We start from the raw sequence: 19390 nt of genomic DNA on the forward strand, positions 1-19390 counted from the left end.
ATGAAGGACTCAGGAAATGCTCCTAGAGTAAAGCAGAAGGACTTTGAGAATGTCTCCTGCCCATCAGTTACTGCTCTTAAATAACAATGGATCATAGATCTTTCTACATTTGTTTCCCAGCCTTTCCATTTTTTTTCAATTCTTTCACTTCTTACATACAAGTACTTTTAGCCAATCTTTTCTTAAATACATACAACACATAAAGATAACATTTGTTATATATCATTTTTTAAGGCTAAAAATCTCTTCTGCTCTATATTTAATGTACAATCATTTGGCAGCTCTCATTTAAGACATAGGTGAGATAATCACCCTTAGTTTGGGGAGTTTTGTTGTTATCTTAACCTCTATCTCTTCTATCTGGCCATCAAAACCAGAAGAGAGCAGGATTCAGAAGACTACCATCACCCACCTACTACCAATATCATCCCAGGTATTTTCCAACCTCACCTTTAGAAGCAGGGGTAAGTCTAGAGGGGCCCTGGAGGCAGCCAGAAATGCCTTCACAGCTTTTCTAATATGAAAACCTTTTAAATTAAACATGGGGAGGCACTGATGTTGAATGATACAGGCTCTTAATATTTAATTCTAGAAATATGTTTTAGCACAAGATCCACCCTTCTTGTACACAGGTGTCTTTCCAAAGCATATTTTTAGCAATATAATAATGATGATGATGATGACAATGATAATAATAATAATAATGAGGAGGAGGAGGAGGAGGAGGAGGAGGAGAAATCATCCATGCTGTTAAACCTTTAGATAAAAAAGAAAGAAAAAAATGCCATGCCATGCAAGATGCCAGACCCCTTTGGAAGAACTCCAAAGGACAGAAAAAGGGTGAATTCCTTCACCTGGACACCGACTGACAGTTTTAGAAATATTTTCTCTTCATTGGAGTCTAGAGATCTCTCTTAGGACACCAGCTTTTCACTTCTGCTCAGAGATCCATTGCCCAAAATAAGATTGTCAAGTTGGTTAGATTTATTACAGAAACTCTGAAAAGGACCAGCACCAATGTCTTTTCTACTTGGGTCCAAAGGAGCCCCTGATATTTTCTTTTTACATAATATGGAATCAGTGATCTCTTGCAAGTGGCTGGTACCATTTTTTTAATTAATCCAAGGGCTGAGTTCCCCAACTAGTCTTTTTATTCCCACTTGGACTCCAGCAAACCTCAAAAGTTTTCTGGGAGATAAAGATTCAAGACCCTTCCTTTGACATGTTAACAGGCCCTTCTGTCCCTTGCAGCCCCATCTATCTCACAGGAAAGACAACTGCCCTTATTTATCACTGGAAGCTTCCTCCAGGCACATGTAGCCTCAGGAGACAAGGGGAGACTCCAGGGCTGCAGGCAGAATAGAAAAACCAACATTGATCTGGAGAGAGTCTGGGGACTCCTGCTCTGCCCCAAACCACAGGTTTTCCCGCCTTCCCCGGGAATCACCCAAATCTTTCCACTCTTCCTTAGAGCTGGCCAGGGAGATTCCGGTATCCAGAGACAAGGAGTGATCCGAGGGGTCCCAGCACCTCCGCCGAGACTGCAAATCTGGAGTTCAAGGCCGCGTGCGCTGATCCTCGCCACTAAGCGTAACAATCGAATGTTTCAACGTTCTGGAGCTCTCTGCTTAATGAAATGGTTTCTGCCTGAAGAGATTATATTTAGACCAAGTTCTCAGTCTGAATTGAGATTTCTATGAAGTAACATCTCTCTTTTTTTCATCACTTAGAAAGTGGGGTAAAAATAGAACATCCTTACTTTTCTTTTGCTAATGCATCTTAACAAGAAAAGAGTGAATGAACTCACCTTATATCTTAAAGCTCCAAACACACATGACATGGATGATTTCCTTTATTCCTATTCAGTGACCACAAGCAGACAAATGGGTACAGGCTGGCTAATGCCTAGCTGTACTATGTGGTTGTGAGCAAAGCAGTGCCACCAGTCATCTGAGAGAAGGTGGTGGTAGCCCTGGGTTCAATCCTCAGCACCACATAAAAATAAATAAATAAATAAATAAAACAAAGGTATTGTGTCCAACTACAACTAAAAACTAAATATTAAAAAAAAGAAAGAAAGAAAACTTATAAGGCTGTGGGGTAAAATGTGACCTCCTCAGTGGACTGAGGTTGGAGATGGAGCCACTGATGAAGGTGGCCTTTCTTCTTCTCCTCTCCTTCCTCACTGGGAAAACCAGATGAGAAGGCACTGCTAGGACCACACTGTGCATATCAAACCCTGTGAATTCCTAGAATGTCACTAGGAATTATTAGTGAGGCCATCAAGTCATCAAGGATAGCCCTTGGCTTTGACCTTGGGTTCTGCTATTGTCTAACCTGGAACATGAATGAAGACCACCAAGACTCCTTGCATCGACCCAAATGCATGTTGTTCTAACAGGGAATTATCTTAAATGAAGCAGAGAGGAGAGACAGGAAGAAAGCCAAGGGTCAATGTCAGATGCAAAGTAAGACACTTATCTTCACTCCTGCCTGCATTTTTTTCTCCTTCTTTAGGATCCTGTGAAAATTTTGAGTGAAATACTTTGAATCCCTAGGGCTTGGGGAAGTTTATTTTTTCAGGGCTGTTGGAAAGATGAGAATATTTTGGAGTGGTTTGGTAGCAATTTGTGGTCTCTCTTTGCTTTTCTTGGCAGCAGGGCTTGCTTTCCCTGGCAGAGCTCTGCCCGGATGTGCAGCGGAGGCCCAGCATTTTAAGAAGACTGTCTCAATGGCTAAGTTTTTAGGGCTCACTTCACGTTTGTATCCCAATTCACTCAGTGTTTATCCAGTGGCTTGGGCTAGGTTTGATGGAGACCTTTGTCAATAAAAAAAAAAGGAATCAGTAGATAAAATTAGGGAACAACTTCTCAGGTGAAGAATAAAATAAAAGACTGAATTATTGGGGGACACAAAAACTGCTGTTATATTCCTGCACTTAGGGCTTCTAGAACCAGGTGATTTCACACAAAAGAGAAAGAATGCTATTAATCTTTAAATATGCCTAGTTCAGGAAAAGCTGTTTATTTTCAGTGGAAAGGGAGTCAGAGCATTACAAATAAAATACTGTTCAGGTGCTAATAAATGATACTTTGAAGTGAATTGGGATAAGTTCCTACTTACTGGGATAAATTCCGATTTACATAACTATTTACTGTAGTTATGTAAATTCAAGCTTCAATTCTTCAGCCTTTGATTTTAAAAGAATCTCTGATTCTATAATCTCAATTTAGAACTAAATTGACTGGCTTCTCCCTCCGTTTTTTATTAAAGAAAATAACTTTATAAGGATGATCCTTTTGTGATTGGATACATAATCTCTATGGATATCACCAAGTCATCTTATAAAGAAGTGAACAGAGAAAGAACAAGGATCATGTCATTGGTTTTTCTGAGGTCAACAGAGCCTGGTTTGGGTCCTTGATTCAGTCTTCTATCCAAATATCCTAGCATTTAACAGTGAGCTATTGTCAAACAAAGGAATCCCCCCCCCCAAGATAAACCATCCACCCTTTTGTTCATCATGAGGATGTCACTAACTAATACTGTGATGTTCCGATGGGACAAAGGGAAGAGGAAAGAAGGATGCTTAACCAATAATGGTTGCTATGATGAGGAGGAAATAGGGGTACTTATTAAAATGCCAGCAACAACACTCATCCCACATTATATAAGAATTAAGCTACTGTAAAAAAGACACTCTAATTCAAAATGCTGTGGTTTTTTTATGGCGGGCTTAAAGAATTTGCGTTAACCATGACATCAAACCTCAAGCCATCTTGTACTAGAAATGCTGACGTATGGAATGATCGGCTGAGAATTCACAATTCATCTTTTCCCATTGTCTCCTCTCCTCCCTCATCTAAACTGAGTAAATGAAACGAATCCACACTCTATTAGAATTAATCAGCCACTCTGCCGTGCAGATGTCCGAAGGGGCCCTGGAGTCCTGGCTGGCACAGAACATGTTGTCGGTGACACTCACGGGGATGCCGTGGTCTTCATGCTGCTTCTCACACAGCAGTGAGTCCACCACGCTGACCACCCCAGAGCGCAGCGTGTCGTTCTTGAAGCCAGGGCTCCTCACATCTGCCAAGATGTTCCAGCCAGCCACAGTGAGGTGGGACTCCTGGAAGGAGATGCTGAGGTCCGTAGTGGCAGCGAGGCAGATGGGCTGGACACGGGTGCTGATGCGGGCCTTGTCCAGGAGCTTCAAGATGGCGATGTCAGCATCCAGCAGTATGGGGTCATAGTTGGGATGCAGAATGATGGCAGAAATCTATCAATACAAGGAATGGATAGCAATGGTGAGCATCCAGCTCCATGGTGAACAAGGACAGTCAAGTTTGGGGGCAAAATTATTGGGAGAAATTGTTCAAAAACCAGGTACCATTATTTGACATACTTTGCTCAAGAAATCTTAAAAAGTAATTGCTCTGTTTCCAGCACTGCAAACTGAAATGACTACTGAAGTCTGTTAGATGACATTAAATAAGTGGAGTATTCAGGTGAAGCTACAGAGACCGGGAGCACACACACACCCTATCTAAAGTGGACAGAAAGCTGGGTGCAGTGACCTGTGATCCCAGTGACTCAGGAGGCTGAGGCAGGAGGATTGCAAATTCAAGGTCAGCCTCAGCCATTTAGCAAGACCTGTCCCAAAATAAAAAATGAAAAGGACTGAGAATGTATTTTTGTGGTAAAATATCACTGGAATCAATCTCCAGTATGTATAAATGAATAATAAATTAAAAATAAATAAAATAAATGGGCAGAGGCCACTTCATTCCAGCTGATCGCTGCCGTACAGAAATGGGCCAGCATTCTACTTTTGCCAGAGCATGGACTCCAGATCTTTAATTGAAACATCTTAATTTTTTAATGGTGGTAAGTAACTAATGAAGAAAATATACATCAGCATCATCATGTTCTGTTACTGGAACTGTGTTTGAGCACATTTCCGTGAGAAACTCATGTCACACTCATCATGATATATGGGTCTCCCTCCCACTAGCCTGGACTCTTCAGAGTGGAAACCATACTTTGTTCTTTTTTGTATCTAGTTTCGGTGAAGGGCAAACTGTTGTATCCCCCAAATAGATGGATGGACAGATAGAAGGATAGGACAGATGGGTAGGTGGATAGATGGATGGATGAATGGACAGATAGATGGGTGAATAGAAGGCAGGGAGGGACGCAGGAAAGAGAAAAGCATTCTGTAAATTGATGAGGAATGTCTTGGATAGGATTTGTCTATGTCCTCAAAGCCTACCAGGTAGTGCCCAAATGCATTGGGTGATTAACTCTCTTTTATCCTCGAACTATTTGTTAATCTACTTTGAACTTGACTCTGTGCTAGGCTGTGAGGGTCTCGTGACATAGAATGTTTATGGAAAAGATGGTTTTAGGCCAAGCAGGTATTAAACAAATAATTTCACTAACTTTTAATTTATTATGAGCTACTAGACAAATTATATGTGTATTTTACTTGGAAGTAATTGAATTCTTTTTTTAAATATTTATTTTCTAGTAGTTGTAATTGGACACAATACCTTTATTTTATTTATTTATTTTTATGTGGCGCTGAGGATTGAACTCAGAGCCTCGCACGTGGTAGGTGAGCCCTCTACTGCTGAGCCACATCCCCAGCCCAGTAATTGACTTTTGATAACCATGATGATAGATGGAGCTTGTCTCTTACTTTTAAAAGAAGCAAAGTGGGGAAGGACAGGATGGCCTTTCTAAATGCCCCTGGTATGTGCCAGGCCCGGGACTGGTACTGACATGCTAAGTTGACAGGGCTGACATGGTCTTGCTCTCCTGTGCTTAGAACTGGTTGAGCCAAAGCCCTGGTTTCCAAGTTGAGCCCTCCTCTCTCACCCGTAAGCTTTGGATGGTCTTCTCATCCCGGTCATCATCCCGGTAAAACTTCCCCAAGACGATTTTGAGATCTGCTGTCTTGATGACGGTGACCTTCCCCAGGTCAGTAACCCAGTGGGCGGCCACCACCACGGTACGCTCGTTCACCAGGGCGCCGCTGCATACCAGAAACCATGCGCCCTTGTGCAGACCCCCATCGTGCACCCCACTGGTCCTCCTGTAGATAGCTGCTTGCCATGGCCAGCGTGTCCCTTGGGTCTTCAGAGAAGTGACGTTCTCGATTTTCCCACAGACTATGGAGAAAGCACCAGTTCAGTAATACCAACTTAGATATTTCCATCCAAAGGGGAATGCATCTCTCTGCCAGGAGAGCACCAACTGGAAAGGTGGTCCCATGGGTCCAATGACCACTAAGCCATCTCACCTGGATTTCTTCTCCCTTTAAATATTGATCTAAACACAGTTGGTTATAAAGTCAAAGGTTAAAATTGGAGGTTTTATAGTAAAATGAAACCCAGATTATGATCCCAGGCACTTACTATCAATAGGACTTGGGTCAAGTGACTTAATCTTTTAGAGTCTCAGTTTCCTCACCTGTAAAATGGATAGAGCAATAATAATGGTCTCATAGGGTTCCAGAAGACTGAATGAGATGATGTATACAGACCCTCAAAAATATCATGACCATCATGATAAACGTGACCGCCATGATCTAAACCACGCTGTTCTCCTTTCACAAGGGGAGAATGGAGAAAGGAGCTGGGTCCTGTTCTAGACACTTCCATATATTGTCTCAGTAATCACCATCTTAACAGAGGAGGTAATTAATATTTTATTAATTAATAACAATTACCTAATTAAAATCACCGCAGGGTGGCTGTGAAATGGAGCTTAGGGTAGCCAAGATGACGTAACTAGAGGCTGCCTAGCACCTCTAACCCCCTCCCCACTTGCTGTTTAGTTCCTGCTCTCTTCCTCTTCTCCCAGTAAACATGATAGAGTTATCCACAGAAAGTATGCCCCTAGGAGTTCATGACTCTGCTTCTCCTGGGAAGTAAGTTCAAGGCAAAGGAAGACACTTCTAACCAAGGGGTTCCAGGTATCACCAAACTAGGGAAAGCCATGCAAGACCACTCCTTTGGACAATGGGACTATCCCCAGACAACAAGGTGAATGGCTTTACACAGGCCGCTTTGGAAACTGAAAGATACCGTCACTCAAATATGAGCCTTGACTCACTAGGGATGCAAGATGGGGCCCGCCCACTCCACTTCCCAGTCCTCAGACACATCCTCTGGCTGCTGCCCAGGCGGCGGTAGAAGGGTGAGAGGCACTCATACTGGAGCTGGGTGTGCAGGTGCTGGTACCCAGCGGGCAGGTCTCCAAAGGGAAGGGCTGGCTTCTTGGTAGGGGCACCCTGCAGCTTCTCCTTGCTGAAGGCCGATGAATAGAGCTGGTGTAATGGCATCTCCCTGGTTCAGAGCATATGGGGCCAGAGAAAGAGACTGTCACCCTGGTCCCTTTAGCATCCATGCCAGGTCCCATGTAGATATGTGGTTACAGAAGAAGAGGAAAATGTCCTGTCTCTGTCTCTATATCTCTGTTCTTTCGCTTCCTTTCTCCTCTCTCTCTCTCTCTCTCTCTCTCTCTCTCTCTCTCTCTCTCTCACACACACACACACACACACACACACAGTACCCTTCACCTCTACCACTGAGCAAATTCTCTCGTACGCCGCAATCTTTTCATTCCTCCATTTCCATTTCTGGCATGCTTCCAACTGCCTCGGATTTTAACCAAAGAGAACTACATCTGACATAATAGCTGCTATGCAAAGACACTACACAGGCACACACACAAATTTAATTGCGAAACTAAATAGAAAAAGGAGTTAATTTGAATGAGAGAATTCAGGCGTACTTTTTTTTCCCCCTGCAAACATTATCATAATGGGGCAATATTAGGAATTGACTTGAACTAAACTGTGTTGATACAGTAGCTTGATTTAGCAATTAGCAGATGTAATTAGTTCACCTCGGAGAATAGAAATTTCTCTCAGGGTACATTGATTGGGAGAAATATGAAGTGTTGTGTGTAAATGTGGAAAGGGATATTAAATGATCCCTGAAGGTGAAGGCCCCAGAGACCACTCTGGGGTTCTTGGGGGAGATATACACACATTGTTCTGCTTTGTGTTCATTTTATATTGGTGCCCACTGAGTGACAAGCTGAAATTCCTTTAGGAATCAATGTCTTCATTCCCATTGGATGAATGGAGAAGGGAAGCCCAGATAGGTAAGTGAGAGTGCTCACAGGCACACAGGAAAGGAAGATGGTTCCTGAGACCACCATGCTTAGCTGTCATGACTTCCATGTGGTGTCGCAACCACATCAATTTGATATCACTGTAAGAAATTATTTCATGCATCTCTATAGAACTTGGATCAGAGCAAATATTCCACCTATATTGATTTCACTCAACAAATATTCCTATCATGATTCTAACCAGGTCTGTAATTCTGGGAGCTTCTGCGCTTGCAAATAAGTTTATCTCTAGGCCACTGAAGGTTCACACTGCCTTTGGGGGCTCCCCAGGTGAGCCTGGCTGTTGGAGATAAGTAGAACCCCCACCCCCCACTTCAGCAGCCTGCCTTCCAGAAAGGCAGAAAAACCGAATTTCAGGTTTGCTTCTCATTTACATGAGACAGCAGGCACGTTGCCACCTAACCTCCCATTAAAATTGTCTTAAAAACTGCATTCTTTTTGAGAGGGGTTCCTCCTCGAGATGTCTCTTTGGGAAGAACAGGGGGATTCCACTCATTGGAGAGTCCAGCCCAGGGAATCACAGAGACCTGAAGACAGGGCTGAGTTTGAATTCCATTGCCACCATTCCAAAAAAAATGTCTTGCCTAAAAGGAAAAGACTTGAGAGAGAAAGAGGAAGGGTCAGATGCTGGTGGGCATCCTCACCAAGGAACACTCCAGGGCGAGCCTGGTCACTCGAACTCATTATTACTAACCCTGACAATAGCTGCCTTTAACAGGTGCTTGTATGTGCAAGGTGCTTTGCTAAAGGTTAGTCTAGTGCATAAGGGAGCAGACCCTGGAGCCAGATGCTGAGTTTATGTCCTGGTTTTGCCACTTCTAGCAGTGTGACCTGGGGCAAGTTACTTAACTTCTCTGAGCCTCAGTTTACCCATCTATAATAAAAACGGTAATAAAAATCTGTAATAAAAAGAATAATGCCTTCCTCAGAGGCTATAGTGAGAATTAAATGAGCCTAGACATGTGAAGTACTCAGAAGAGCAGCTGTACACAGAAAACATGCAATAAGTGTTAGCTATTCGTGTTGGATTTAATCCTTACAACAATTCCCAGAGACTGCTATGATTATTCTTGCTTTTCAAGAGAAGGAAAAAAATAAAAGGCTCAGCAGGCTTAGGAACTTTCCTAGGCATACGTAGAACTAAAGAGGGGCAGAACCAGCTCAGGAACCCTTGACTGTCAGTCACTCCAATGTTTTCATTCAGTAAATATTTATTGAGTGTCTTCCACATGGCAGGCACTGTCTCAGGCACTAGAACAAAGCAGACAATGCTCCTGTACTTGTAACTTCTGTATTTGGAATGGGGAGACAGAAATTGAACACGTGAACCAAGACAACCGGTAGAGCGGGAGTTGAGATGAACATGGCCAGAGAACACCAGGTAAAGGAGTTGGAGGGCAGCCGGGGGTGGTAAACTTGATAGTTTTAAAAGGGAAGCCAAGGGAGGCCTCTCTGTCAGGTAAAAACTGAGCAGAGAACTGAAAGAAGGGAGGCAGCGAGTCTTGATGGGATCCTGTGGAAGAAGTTTCCAGATCAAAGGAGGCAAAAGAATAAAGTTGTACAGCAGAACTGTGCTTGGAGAGAGAGAGAGGAAGCCTTCCTTATTGGAGCAGACACAGTGAAAAAGAGGTGAATAGAACTGGGCCTACTGCCCCTGCACCCCAAGGTGGCCTTCAGAGCTCACATCCCTGATGGCGACTGGCCATGCATCTCTAGTTTCTGGACTCCACCATCTCCTCTCTCCACTACAAGAACCTCTGACTGCCAGCTGGGGTGTAGGAAGGTGTTCTTCCTGATGCCAGTGCCTAGAAGCTGCCACAATGCATACATAGTAATTTAGAGAAGACTCAAGAATGACAACCCAGTTCCTCAAAGACCATCTGAGTGTCTTCTCACCAATCATCTACTTTCCCACGATCCAATAAAATTTGTCCATCTTCCAACCTTTGCTACCTCTTGGCCAAAGGCAGCTGGCTAATGAGCTTCCATGGAACAAGCCCTATTCTTTCATTACCATTTAGCACTAAATGTCCCTAAGAAACCACAACACAAAGTAGAGAAAGGGAATAGGAGAGGAAATCTCCATTACCCTTCCTGACAGAGTCTCACCTTGACTGGACCTGCATTGGAAGAACTCTCCTTCTCACCAGGTCTGAGACCTTTGGCTCTTGGCAGGCTGGGAAAAAAAAAAAAAAAACAGACAGGGTCGCATCATCTGTTTTCAGACTCACTGTTCACATGGCTCAGTTCAGATTCATCCCTAACCCCCTTTCTGGATACCACGTGCTCATTCCCCAGACTCAGAAGCAAGACATGTCAGCCAAGCTAGAACAGTTCGTTTAGCAAAAAAGCATGCTGGCTTTCTCCTAAATTGACAGCTTTCTCTGAAGAACTCTGATGCCTCTGAAAAACTCCTCCACCTAGGTGATTTGGGGCCTTGATGATTAAAAGATAGGACTATCTGCTTATGCATCTAGCATTAGCACACTTGATCAGAATGGAATAAAATTCAAATGGAGTCTTAATATATTGCCCATACTGGGAATGAGAAGGTTCTCATTTAAAACCAGGCAGCAATGTCAATCATAGATAAGTCTTGTGTAATTGATTTTTCCCAAGTCCTTTCTCTGCTATTAAGGACCCCAAAAAATCTCTAGGAGACAACTCAAAGCTCAGTTTAATTTTTCTGAAGTCTCATTTTTTTTTCCACAAGTGAAAAGGAGTCCTTCCCGTCTCACTTTCCCAATCAAGAGCAGCCAACATTTGTCTAATTAGTGACTTAGAGTACTTTAGTTGTATTAATTTGTAAGAGTTGACAAAAATCTCCAAGGACATATGTAACGCCGTTCCCATACTTAATGAAATAAAACATCAGAAATCTATGCTGGTGGGGATGAAAGTCGTTTCTGGCTAAAGTCTAAAGTGATTTATTCCTTTCACAAATTATTCCCTTTCATTCCTTTTCCCATGATTCAGGTTGTTGACAAACACCCAGAAGGGAAAGTAGAGGACTGAGGCAATTATCTGGATAATCTAGGACAAGAACCCGCTTTTTTTCCCAGTAAACAGCCAGATCATTGTGACTGTCCCCCAAAACAGAGGTGCCGCTAACCAGAAGCAGCTAGAAACTATGCACCCCCACTGCAATAGAATTGGTTCCAACCGCTCTCTATAACATTTCATTTCTCTGCCTCCAACTTACATTTTGCAGTTTACTGCCTGGGTTGCCTTCCTTTGCATTTACCAATGCCTGGTAAGTTACGCCTCTGTAATTTCCTTCTGTCTTCCATCTGAAATGTCATCCCGACTCCCCTTCACATCCTCAAATCCTCTCCAGCCTTCCAGACAGGCCCCAATTTTACCTGCTTCATACAATTATCTCTCTTTCAAGAAACTCCCTCTCTCCTTTTCCTGAACTATCCGTTTAGTTCCTACAGCTGTCTGTTGAGTGTTCAAAGATCTACTATGTTAGTCTTGAAACATCTTTACGGGTCCAACTTCTCCCAACATAGGCAGCCAGGGAAGATGAGTCCATTCAGTTTTGACCTTGGATCTGCATATATAAACCTCAGCCCTATTGTTTTTCCTGAACTGTTCTGATAACTATATCACTCTCCTCCATCACCTCAAGATGCTGAGATTACAGTAAGCATGTCCTCCCTAAGTCCAGAAAAAAAGAAGCAAATATTTTTAGGGATGGTTTTCAATCTAAGAGATAATGTGGTTCGGGAGAAAACTTAAGAGAGGAAGGGACCCCCCACCCTCCAACACACACATAGGGGCTTAAAAGAATGTATTAAAGCTATCAAAAAGCACAGTAGCTCCATCTACCCCTATAGGATCCTGACATACCCATAAGTTACCTTTTATGCAGATGGGATGTTTCCATGACCACTCTCCATTCTGTTGGCAAGTTCTCTTCTCATTGCCACTAAGAACATAGGAGTTATTACAAAAGAATGACACCACAGTGCCGATTTTACAGATCGCCCATTGAGCAGTCCAGGACCTCCTGTTATATTCTTGTACCCATTGACTGGTCCCCCAAGATCTGAGCAGTTTCTTTCTTCAAGGACTAAAAGTGAAAAACAAGAGAAAAGAAGAACTGCTAAAAGTCTGAGTCATTTAACTTTAGAATAGAATATTTTCATTATTTCATTGAATTAAAAATACAGTGATATCAAGCCTGCTAACAGTGTGCGCAAAAGAATTACCAAGAGAAATCTCATAATAGCAAATGCATGTATTAGACACGTCTTTCCTTGTTTTAATGATTTATTCTCAGATGGAGAAATATTTCATTCTAAATGTAAACAACTTTGACACAAATCTGACTCTTACATGATATAGTTCTTTTTTTATTTCAAATTATAGGAGCTGGGCAAGACTGGACAAGAAAAATATTTCACCTAGATTTTATAATCAGGATACAGGCATTATTAGTTTTCAATGTTGTATTATCTCCCTCATTTCCTATTGCTTGAGCAATTAAATTAGACTGTTCAGTTTCCTATTTATGTTATATACAAAAAAGTAGAACTGCTTAACAACAAGAATACATATATGAAATAAATTTAAATCTTATATTTCATATCAAGAAAAAAGTGTTTCAAGTTTTAGTTAAAACTACTAGAGGACAATATCATTGCAAAAATATTACAAATTCCCCCTGATGCCCAAATGTAACTTTTTATCTGTATACTTAATATTCTTAATATTCTTAATGACTTAAAGTAAAAATGGCATCCCCAGCCTTTCTGAGCACTGAACAGGATTTTAGATTTAATCTGGAAAAATTCTGTTAAATAGGTAACATATTTTTCTCATACAGATTATGTCACGATACTGAACATGACCTGTCAAAGGAAAGAGAATGAGTTCTCCAAAGAATTCAACTGAATTTGGGCACTAATCTATCAGTTTCCCTGGTTTCTTTTTAATCATTTCTTCTAAGACACAGGCTCATTCCTATAAAACAGTTCTTGGGCAATGCAGTTATGCATTTGATGTACTTTCCTTCCCATAACTGTCCCAATTATCTTCCAAGCAACTTAACTTGCTTGCCTCCAGGCAAGAAAAGAATCTTCTTTCAAATAGCGCTTTTAAAACATTCAAGAATTAAAAATAAACAACATTACCGGGTGCAACTTGGCAAGATTGCTGCAATTAGCCAACTGACTGGTTTGTCTCCTCTAGGATTATCCATAGCCCATGTGGCAGATGATCAATAACACTCTGTGTGCTTTGGGGGATTATGTAATATGAGTGATTTCCCTGGTGGGTGAATTCAAAACTCCTATTTTTAAGTGTTACAAAAAGGGACCTCACTGAGCAAGACTGTTTAAAATACTAAAATGGTATAAAGAGGCAATGTGGCTTTTTTATGCTTCAAGTGGTCTCAGAAAACCCTAGTACTTGTATTTTCAGGAATCCCTCTCTGATGGGAGGGGGAGGGAGAGGAAGCAGTACATGTCACCTCCGTGATGGTGCCAGCTTCTTTTAGGAGATGCATTCAGTCTGAACATATATCCCAGAGGGTGACCACTGGAGCTCAGAGACCACAATAAAAAACGTAGTGTATCCTGCCTGTACGTTTAAAATAATGGAACTAGTTGCCAACATAAAACTTGGGAGAATTCATACAAAAATAGGTGTCACTGGGTTCTCACACAATTCGGATCTTCAGTCTCCCAGCCTGCCTCCCCCAGAGCGACAATCACCTGGAGCTGAGAAATGGCTCTCTGCTCACCTGGGAGCTGCATTCTTCACCAGGCTGCCTGGCTCTGGCAAGTGTTTGAATCTGTGGCCAGTTGCCTATTGAGAGGCTATGATTTATGCACTTAAAGCATAGGTCCTTGTTTGTTTTGAGCTTTACTACAGCTCGTGGTCAAAAAAGATTGGGTGATATTTAAGGCCATTCCTGGAATACTGGGAGAAAATGAATGAGACTACAGCTACATCAGCCTCAGCAAAAGATAAATCTTTTCTACTGATGGTTTTGATAGGTGAGCCTGATTGTGGGGTTGTCTTCCCCTTTAAAGGAAGCTCTTCCATGGTTTGCTAGTCTCTCATGCCCTGGGCTGCCACAGCAGGGTTCTCATGAAACACACACACACACACACACACACACACACACACACACACAGTATTTAATGTGGGCTTAAATACTAGGAATTTGGGAAAGTTCTTGAGCCCTTGGAGATAAAGATTTAGGACAATCCAGGTCCTTTGTTTCTCTTACTCAGGAGGCTATAAAAGAAGACTTAAAGAGAAATTAACTTGGAATACACAAATACCTCTGTTCAAGGGTAAAGGATGCCACTAAACATCTGCAATTCTTAAATGCAAACAATTTTATAACTTGACATTTTTGAAATCAGGTCATACGTGTACTTTTCACACAGAAATTTCTGTACAACTTAAATTCAATATCTTAGAATGGAGAAATATGATTTGGTTTTAAGTTATTGGTTTTAAGTTATTGCTTGTGGAATGTCACCATTAGGATAGAGCAAGTAATGCTTCTATGTTAGGATCCAATGGAGTGTTCAGGGGACTGAATGCTTGTTTCCCCCTCAAATTCATATGTCGAAATCCTAAGCCCCGATATCATGGTATTAGGGAGAGGGAGTCTTTGGGAAGTGATCAGGTCGTGAAAATTGAGCCCTGGTGTGTGAGATTTTTGCCCTTATTGAAGGCAACTCAGAGAGTTCTCTCTCCCTCCTCCTCCATGTGAGGATACAGCAAGAAGACAGCCCTCTATGAACCAGAAAGCAGCCCTCACCAGACAGTGAATCTTCCAGCGCCTTGATCTTGGACTTCCCAGCCTCCAGAACTGTGAGAAATAAATGCTTGTTGTTTAAATCACTCAGTCTATTGTATTGTCTTGTAGCAGCCCCAACTGACAAAGACAGAAGGCAAGACTACGGCTGAAAATCAAGGGAAATATAGACAACAGAATCAGATTTATAAAGGGTCCAGCAAAGTGGTCATCTGACACTACTTAAGAATATACTTTGTATACAACCAGGGATATGAAAAATGGTGCTCTATATGTGTAATAAGAATGGTAATGCATTCCGCTGTCATATATAAATTTAAAAAATGAATTAAAAATGTAAAAAATAAATAACTCCGCTGATACATTCCAGAAATAAAAGACAAGATTGAGAACTTCAGCAGAAAACCAGGAATGCTGAAAAAAAATAACCTAAGAAAAATATCAAAAAGTGAAAAATTTAGTAACAGAACTCAGTGGATGGATTTAACAGCAAACTAAATAGAACTGAAAGATAGCTTATAAGAAAACTTTCAGAATGAAGTTGAAAGAGACAAGAAGGTGAAAATGTACTCAAAAATCTAAGAGGTTCATAGGACACAGTGAGAAGGTAAAGAAATACATAATTAACATTCTGGGAAAGGAGTCAGAGGGGAGAGGGAGGTGGGGGGAGAGGGAGGTGGGGGAGAGAGGGAGGTGGGGGGGAGAGGAAGGTGGGGGGGAGAGGAAGGTGGGGGGAGAGAGAGGGAGGGAGAGTAGGACCGAGGAAGAAGAAAAAGAAAAAGAGGAGGAGGAAGAGAAGGAGAAGAAGGGGAAGAGGAAGAAGATGATGGAGGAGGAGGAAGAGAGATGACAATGGTCAGAAACAATGTGCTAGGAGATAATAGATGAATATTTTCCTGTACTCATGGAAGAATTTGTCCTTCAGATTCATAAAGCGCCAAACCAGACAAAAATGAAAAAATAGATACATGGGAATGTTTTAAAGCAACCAAAGTGGAGACAGACCAAGGGATTTGAAAACCATACTTTCTGATATTTGAAGTCATTGCTGGGCATGATGGCACACAGGTGTAATCCCAGAGACTCAGAAGTCTGAGGCAGGAGGATCATTGGCTCAGCAACTTAGTGAGGCCCAAACTAACTTAGCAAGACCCTGTCTCAAAATTTTTAAAAAGGGAAGAGGGGGTGTGGCTAGCAATGTAGCTCAGTGGTAAAGCACCTCTAGGTTAAATCTCTAGTCCCCAAAAAAGTGAAAATTAAAATAAAATAACAATTGTAGTCATTATCTTTAATGATTTTGCTTCTTTATACTTTTATCAAGTTTTACAATCATAAAGTAAAATCATAAAAGTTTGTTTTTTATTATTTTTTTGTTGTTTCTGTTTTTATTATTTTTTAAATATTTTATTTTTTAGTTATAGTTGGACAAAATACCTTTATTTTATTTATTTATTTATTTATTTATTTATTTATTTATTTATTTATTTATTTTTAGGTGATGTGGAGGATCGAACCCAGGGCCTCACACATACTAGGCAAGCACTCTACTGCTGAGCCACAGCCCAAGCCCCGGTTATTATTGTTTTAAAAAATCAAACAAAATATTTTTGAGTGCTGTCCATTAAACATCTAAATCTAGCATACAGTGTTTATGCCTTGTTTTTTGGTCCAATTGTCTCTCAGTCCATGCAAATCTCTTTAATATTTTGTATAATCACATTATAAAATTTCGCATGAAATCTCTTAAATAAGTCTTGTAACTAGATTCTTGTAGAAAAAATACTGGCCTCTAAGATCAGATAGATATGAGTTCAAATATTCATCTGGTTCCCCAGAGTCTACAACAGCAGGCACTTAATAAATATTTGTTAGGGGTAGAAGGAACAAAGAGTGAAAGTTTTTCAATCTTGTACTTAAGAAACTAAGAGCTGGGAACCATTTAACCTCCCCAACCATTGCTTTTCTTAACTATAAAATAAAATAATAACACTTACCTGGCTGGGCTGGTTTTGAGGAGTCACAGAAATAACACAAAGTTTCCTTTTTCCTCATTTGCCTTTGTTTACAAAGCACTCAATGTCTTTAAAAGCTAGTTCCCCAAATTTAATACACCTTAAAGAGCACTCCAGAGATAAATCTTAATAGCTCATTATTAGACCTATTCAAGCACAACACAGTCTTTCGCTCTATTTCCTGGGCTTTTGGTAATGTTTACCCGTGATGAACTTCCAAAACTGTGTTGATTCAGACTTCTGGGTACCAACCAGGGTGTCTGTTCATTTATTTTGTTTAATCTTACACAATAAAGCCTTAAAATTATGTTCCTATATCAAACAACCCGCGAGGGTTATTCTTTCTCTTTAATTTTCTGTACTTTCCAAAGCTTGCATACTCCCTTGTGATGTTTTTTTTAAGAGAATTCTAAAACTTTCTCCATCCTTCCTTCTCTCTCTTAGTTGACATCTACCTGGTGGGTACATAGACTATCTGCATCTCATCAGAGCTCCTCCCTGCGGTTAGGTTTCAAAATGATTTTTTTCCCCCTATGTGTTCTCTTTTTAGAAACCTTTGTATATCCCTATTGAACAGATTCATGATTCTTTCTGTTTGATTTTTCAAGGACTTTAGGTTTCATTTCTCCTCAGCGGGATGGATATTTTCAGGCAAAGCCAATTGAGAATTTAAAATATCTGCATCCCTGGCCCTGAAGGAGCACCAAACTCCTGCTTTGTGAAATAAAAGATTGCATGATTAGTAATAAATAGCACATTGCCCTGTTACTTTTGGAACTCAGCCTGGGGACATTAACACACTAAGTTTAGCATGCCCCCACATGCCACTGCATGAACAACAGCAGTCATCAGAGGTACATTTCTCTGGGGTCTTGTTTCAAATAAGCATTTCAAGAAAGCCTTCTCTCTCCCTCTTTTCTTTCCCAGGGCCACGGAATGAGGAAGTTCTCTGAGTTCACTTCCCACGTGATTTCACACATGACTGCTACGTGAAGGTTTTGTGATGGCTCTTGTCATGACCATTACTGGTGTCCCAGCCACGTTCCCTCATACTCACAAGTCACCCATCCCTCACCTTCGACATGTGATAGCTGGGGCCTACAGCCTTCAGAGGGTGTCCTTGGGCATGGCCATCTGCTTATCCAGATGGGGGGGCACTAAAAAAATACCTAGAGTTCTGTCCTCCTCCCAGGCCCACCCCAGGCTCACCTGTAGCCAATATGTGGAAATAGAAGAACCCAATCCCTGTTCTTTGAGGTTTGATTTACATTCCCAGAACCCCCATGGGGGATGGGCTGTGTAGAAGATTACTTGAAAATATTCTTGCTTGATGTCTTCCTCTTTCTTATCTTGATTATTCCACTCCTTGCTGGTTAATCACAGAGTAATCCCTTTAGTGAATCACCTGGGCCCATAGGCTTGACTCAGGTTCTGTTTGAGGGAGAAACTAACCCAATACCTCTCTGTTAATTTCTTAGCTAGGCATCAGGGCCTCTCAGGTTTCTTCTCCATGGCACAGGTGTCTGTGATGAGGCCCCAGAGAGGCAGTGGGCTCAGCCCCAATATGGAGCCTACATGCCTTTCAGCATTCCTGGGTGGTGACGAAGCCTTAAGAAGGCTGTTGGGCCAGGCAGCTACAGGCTGGTCCTTAAGACAGCCCCCAGCTTCCATGCTTGCTCCTGGGCTCCAGCCCAGCCCCACATCAGGCAATCTGCTGTACCTGAAGGGAATAGGTGATCTGAGGCAATGAGATTCCTCAGACCAAACAGTGCAGACCAGAATCTACCATCAGAAGAGTCTCCTTGAGGATCTGGCATGATCCATGTTTAAGACTCTTTTCACAATCCTGGGGTACCAAAGAAGATTCAACAATAATTGAAATTGAATCTCTCATGCTTCCCTGAATTATGGGGCTTAGAGTTGGATTTAAGATGATTTAAAGCAAATAAAATGTTATCTTTTTCTCCCTGAATGGAACAGTGAGAGGCAATACCTGTTACAAAGGCACCAAGTGAGAAGGCTAGGTCCAGAGGTCGGTGAGCAGGGGACATGGCGATGGAGACCTCAGAAGGCCTGTCAGATCAACATGCAGATGTCTTCAGGAAAAGTGGTTCTTCAGGGCACACTAATAATTTAGCTTTTCTGTACCCTCTAGTCAGAAAAGTAATATTGAATGTGACAAAAGGAAGTCCACATTTTTCATCCCTAACCCAGGGAGTGGACCCACCTTCTGGCTGTGGAAAGACAATAGACCTCTTTTTCCATGATGTCTCTGTTCACCAGTATATTCCCGTCCATAAAAGTGATACATTTTCCTAAATGAATCTAAAATCTTAATATGATACACTAGCCCCCCACCCGCAAGGCATATTTGTTTTCTCCTTTTGCTTAG

At 41.6% G+C, this 19390-nt stretch overlaps 1 pseudogene; it reads right to left on the minus strand.

Annotated features, from left to right (window-relative positions):
* Nucleotides 1–3862: 3862 nt before the first annotated feature.
* The window catches only part of LOC143390215 (inactive serine protease PAMR1-like), a 56297-nt pseudogene continuing 40769 nt past the window's right edge, over nucleotides 3863–19390 (minus strand).

The sequence above is a fragment of the Callospermophilus lateralis genome, unplaced genomic scaffold, assembly GCF_048772815.1.
Source record: "Callospermophilus lateralis isolate mCalLat2 unplaced genomic scaffold, mCalLat2.hap1 Scaffold_227, whole genome shotgun sequence".
In the NCBI taxonomy this organism is placed as follows: Eukaryota; Metazoa; Chordata; class Mammalia; order Rodentia; family Sciuridae; genus Callospermophilus; species Callospermophilus lateralis.